Source organism: Bos javanicus, chromosome 11, assembly GCF_032452875.1.
Source record: "Bos javanicus breed banteng chromosome 11, ARS-OSU_banteng_1.0, whole genome shotgun sequence".
Lineage (NCBI taxonomy): Eukaryota > Metazoa > Chordata > Mammalia > Artiodactyla > Bovidae > Bos > Bos javanicus.
In genome coordinates this window covers 45,759,406-45,764,968 of record NC_083878.1, presented here as the reverse complement: position 1 = coordinate 45,764,968, position 5,563 = coordinate 45,759,406, and positions in this window count along the sequence as shown.

Sequence of the window (5,563 nt, the reverse complement as noted above, 5' to 3'; positions counted from 1 at the left end):
CAGGCTTCCCTGTCCTTCACTATCTTCTGGAGTTTGCTCAAACTCATGTCCATTGAGCTGGTGATGCCATCCAACTATTCCATCCTCTGTTGCCCTCAATCTTCTCCCACCCTCAATCTTTCCCAGCATCTGGGTCTTTTCCAGTGAGAGTATTAAACCAAGTAAAATAAGTCAGACACAGAAAGACAAACACTGCATGACCATGGAGTCTGAAAAAGTCAACTCTTAGGGATCAAACTCAAGTCTGCCTGTGTCTCCTGCATTGCAGGCAGGTTCTTTACCCACTGAGCCACCTGGGAAGCCCCAAAACATGTGAATACTTATGTCCAAACTCATCAAGCTTTATACATTAAATACAAGTAGACTTATGCATGCCAATCATAACTTAATAAAGTGGTTTTTCAGAAAGTCTGTTTTCTACAGCAAAAAAAAAGATGTTATCAGGGCTTCCAGAATCCTGCCTCCTGCCCACCACTCCCAGTCACCACACTCCCAAGTGGGACCCCTCTCCCAACCTCTGACACCATGGATTCCTTTTGCCTGTGTTTGCACTTTATGTAAATGCAACCATGCAGGGTGTATTTTTTTGTCCCTAGCTTCTTTTACTGACTATTCTGTTTACAGACACATCGATTCATATTGTTGACAGACCCATCAATTCATACTGTTGCCTGTGGCTGGAGAACATTTCTTCTCAGATCACAGAACTTCACTATGTACGAAGACCACAGCTGGTTTATCAGAGACTTGGTGTTAACACGCTCCTTATTAGTGTCATTTTCTAGGTTGGGTGTGTTAAAGGGAAGAAGCTTTGTATTCTGTTGCAAGTTAATCACTTTAAAAGCGTCAGCCTAAATTCTACACAATGGCCCACCTCTGGGACCACTGTTTCCGAGGTAATGAGCATTAAGCTAAAATACCTTTGTTTAGATCCCAGGAGACCTCCTGACCAGGCCCACCTGTGAGTGGAGGTAGACAGTAACACACTCCCTTCAGAGGCTGCTGGGAAATGCTTGGCTTTATATACTCCCTCCCTTTCAGTATAGAAGGAGCCTGAATTCTAAGTCAGACAAGATGGTTCTTTGAGGGGTATGAGCGCACCATGTTCTTGGTCAGCTGGCTTTCTGGATAAAGTCACTATTCTTTACCCTAACAACTCATCTCAATTTATTATCCTGTGGTGTGGCAAGCAATGTGAGCTTGGACTTGCTAATGAATTTGGTGCAAAAAACCAGGAGCCTTGCTGCTCATGACCAGGTGGCCCTGATTGGAGAAATTTTCTGGAAAGGCCCTGCTGCTGCTGCTGCTAAGTCGTTTCAGTCGTGTCCGACTCTGTGTGACCCCATAGACGGCAGCCCACTAGGCTCCTCCGTCCCTGGGATTCTCCAGGCAAGAACACTGGAGTGGGTTACCATTTCCTTCTCCAATGCATGAAAGTGAAAAGTGACAGTGAAGTCACTCAGTCGTGTCCGACTCTTAGCGACCTCATGGACTGCAGCCTACCAGGCTCCTCCGTCCATTGAGTTTTCCAGGAGTACTGGAGTGGGGTGCCATTGCCTTCTCCGGGTAAGGCCCTAGCAGCCCCCAAGACCACTTGTCCTGAGGGTCTGCCCTTCAAAGTTCCCTGAAGTGACACCAGCCACCCCAATGGCAGTTGGAGCAAGAAATCTACACTTGGGAGCCGAGGGGCCCACAGAATAAGTCTCCCCGGCATTTAACAGCTGGGAATTTACTTCCTCTCCATTTGGGGTCTTTTCTCTGGAATAAATCAATGTGTTTGGGGTGCCCCCCCGATATAAAGAGTTGCATTTCTCTCCATTTGGCTCTTCTTCACTGGAATAAGTCAATTTTTAAAATCTCTGAATGGGGCACACTGTTGGAGAGAAGAAAGAGTTGTTGGACTTTCACCTGATTTGGGAAGTGGTTCACTTGCTTCTTTGGCTGCTAGCACTGCTGTGGGCAGCTTGCTTCATTTGTCTTGAGTTTGTCTTTAGAAACAGGGAATGTTACAACTATCCCTAAAGAAAGTTCCCTGAGGCTTATTTTGGATATGTAGTCTGCTTACAGCCATAAACCTGTGAGTGAGAGGAGATGGTGTCTTATTGTGACAATGTGTGGACACAGTCCTGAAAGGGTCTCCACTGGGGGTTTAGGCAGTCAGCGTCATCCTGGGGTCCTGTGCACCACGTGCTGTTCCGCTTGTTTTAATTACGTCATGTATGGTCTCCTGCTTTGTGTTCTTGGTATATGTACAACCCCAAAACAAACTTGAGGGTTTACTTAGGATTCTATTTGTCCCCTGGGTTTTTTGTTTGTTTGTTTCATTATGCTTGGTACTGTTTCTCCATTTACAGCCAAGTCAACCTTGTGATATTTAAAACTTTTCCTGATGTCCCATGAAAGAAAGGAACCAAAAGAAAAAATCCTGTCTATTCTTGTCCAAGAGCAGGATGTTCTCTTCCCGAGGACAAGAGAAAGGTTCCACTTGGTTCCTACAATCTCCAAAAACCCTACAATTCAGCCTGGTTGGTTGATGCCAAAGCGGAAAGTCGTCATTTTAATGGTTAGAGATGATCCCTTGGTACCTGTGGTTTTACAGTGTTGTGTTTGTTTTTTTTAAAGAAATCATTTATTTTTAATTGAATAATTGCTTTACAATATTGTGTTGGTTTCTGCCATATATCAGCATGAATCAGCCACAGGTATACTTATGTCCCTTCTCTCTTGAACCTCCCTCCTACCTCCCACCCCTTCCCACCCCTCTAGATTGTTACAGAGCACCGGTTTGAGTTCCCTGAGTCATACTTTCCAGATGGCACTAGTGGTAAAATACCTGCCTGCCATTGCAGGAAACACAGGAGACCCAGGTTCGATCCCTGGGTCAGGAAGATCCCATGGAACAGGAAATGGCAACCCACTCCAGTATTCCTGGGGAGAATCCCATGGACAGAGGAGCCTGACAGGCTCCATGAGGTTGCAGAGTTGGTCATGACTGAGCAACGACTGAGCACACACACATCAGTGTATCTCAGCATGATTTTGGAAAGGGAACCAAAGCAAAAGGGTTTGAACAGAATTCCAGGAGTTCAGCAAAAAAAAAAAAAAAAAAAAGCCCCAGAAGTGAAGAACCTGCTGAATTTTTGGAAAGGATTTATCAGACATTGTACTAATGCAGATCCCAAGGCCCCTGCACATATTCTAGTGGTAAACTTGATTTTGGGGGTAAAGTGCCTTAGATAAATAGGTGATAAGTTGTAAAAATTAGATGGTGCATTTGGAATGAACACTTCTCAATTGATAGATGGTGTTTTTAAAGTGTTCAACAGAGAACAACAGGAGAAACCTCCTGGCCAGGCCCAGCTCTGAGTAGCTACAGGTGGAAGAAGTTCACACATTCCCTCTAGAGGCTGACAGGGACCCAAAAATGCTGTAGTCCCTCCCCTCTAAGATAAAAAGAGCCTGAATCCTAACTCAGGCAAGATGGTCCTTTGGGGCACAGGTCCACCATCTTCTTTGTCTACTGGATTTCAGAATAAAGTCACTGTTCCTTGCCCCAACAATTCATCTCTCAAATTTTTGGCCTGTGGTGAGCAGAATAAACTTGGACTCAGTAAAAGATGGAAACCATCTTGTACACTGCAGCCACCTCTTCCAAGATGGGAGTGCTCCATAAATTCCATTTCATCCAACTAATGTTTAGGAGCAGCTTGCCCCTCCTGCATTAGTCTGTTTTGTTGATACATTAGCAGAGCAGTTTAGGCTGTGACTGGTCTTCAGGGAGTGTCCCCAGAGAGGTGACAGACCAGGCTGAAAAGGAGCAGCTTCAAGAGCCTCTGGGTCCATGGTGGAATAACCATCACATGGTGAGCCAGTCAGATGACCTGGAGTTGTAACATCCACCCAGCTCCTCCAGAAGCTGCTGAGGATCAAGTAAGATAAAGCAGATATGACACAACTTGACACATATGGTAACAACTTCAGAAAGAGTCGTGCATGTTATATCCAGGCAAAACTAGAAACAAGCAAAGTGGAAAAAAAAAAAAACACACCCTCCTGTAAGCTTGGGCAGTTTATTTTTTTTTTAATCTATTTATTAGGTCTTTGCTCCGGTGCGCAGGCTTTCTCTAGTTATGGTACACGGGGTTCTCATTGGGGTGGTTTCTCTTGTGGAGCACGGGCTCTCGAGCACAGGTTCAGTAGTTGCAGCACACACATGGGCTTAGTTGCCCCAAGGCATGTGGGATCTGCCTGGATCAGGGGTCAACCCTGTGCCCTGCATTGCAAGGCAGATTCTCAACCACTGGACCACGGGGGAAGTCCTACATTTTTAAAAGTCCGTATATTCTGCACAGAACATGCAGGTAATAAGAATATATTACAAAAGTCAAGTACTATTCATAGAGCGCTTGAATCTATGAATAACAAAGAAAGGGAGTCGTATGTTGCTGTATTGACCCACAAGAAATAACTCTGCTGCATTCTGTCACTAAAAATAGAAAGTTTTATACAGTAATCTAATTTGGCTACCAAAGAACAAACAGCCTCTGCTGAAAGGTTGAAAGAAAAAAGTGCTTCATGGTTTAGGCCACTAAGAGATAAGGCGCACCCAGGTTCCTCAAGTTACTTTTCTTAAACAGACAGGTGGTTGTGGGACCCAAGGAGGGGGAGTGAGAGCCCCATTTTCCCACTTTGTGTGTGGTCCTAGGTCCTCGGGCATCATCATAAGGAGACAGAAAAGGTTTCCCAAGGAAGCAATGTGTCAACAAGGCTCAAGCCCTGGATTGAAGCATGTATAGTTGAGAGTAGGTAAAAAAACCTCTGCTCCCACCTCCAGTAAAATATGGTAACTCGAGGGCTTCCCTAGCGATCCAGTGGTCAAGACGCTGCGATTCCAGTGCAGAGGGTGTGGGTTCGATCTCTGGTCAGGAAACTAAGATCCTTCATGCCACAGCCAGGAAAAAAAATAAAATCGGGCAACTCAGAACAAAGAATAATCTCACCATTGGGGGCTGGGCAAAGCAATGCCTGCATTTGTTACTTGAAATCCAAGTGGAATCTGGAGATTTTGTTGATTTTTTTTTTTTTTTTGGTATGCTTTGGCATTCGAGGTCAGTTTTGAATATAAGCACTTTATATCTGAAGGGCTTGGTTTCTTATAATCCATCACTGAACAGCGTGGCTTACAGAACAGCAGGATCAACATCACCTGGGAGCTTGTTAGAAACTAATACGTTAGGCCATGCTTGCAGCTTGGCCCTGCCAACTGAATCAGAATCTGTATTTTAGTAAGGTCACCAGTGATGCACACTGGTGCAATATTTGAAAGTCCTTCACAAGAAGGAAAGTCTGGAAAATAGAGGAAAATGGACAGGAACCATTTTACTATGTTGGCCTCCCATCCCCCTGACCATCCTCCCCCACTTCTGGTGCATTGATCTCTTTCCACAGTTATCATCCAGTTGAACAGTTTTGTATTAATATCTTGCTTTCATTCAACCTCATTGTTATTGAAAGTGGAGTCCAGCTGCTGGTCGCTCAAAAGCCAATAAAGAGTCCAAGTTGG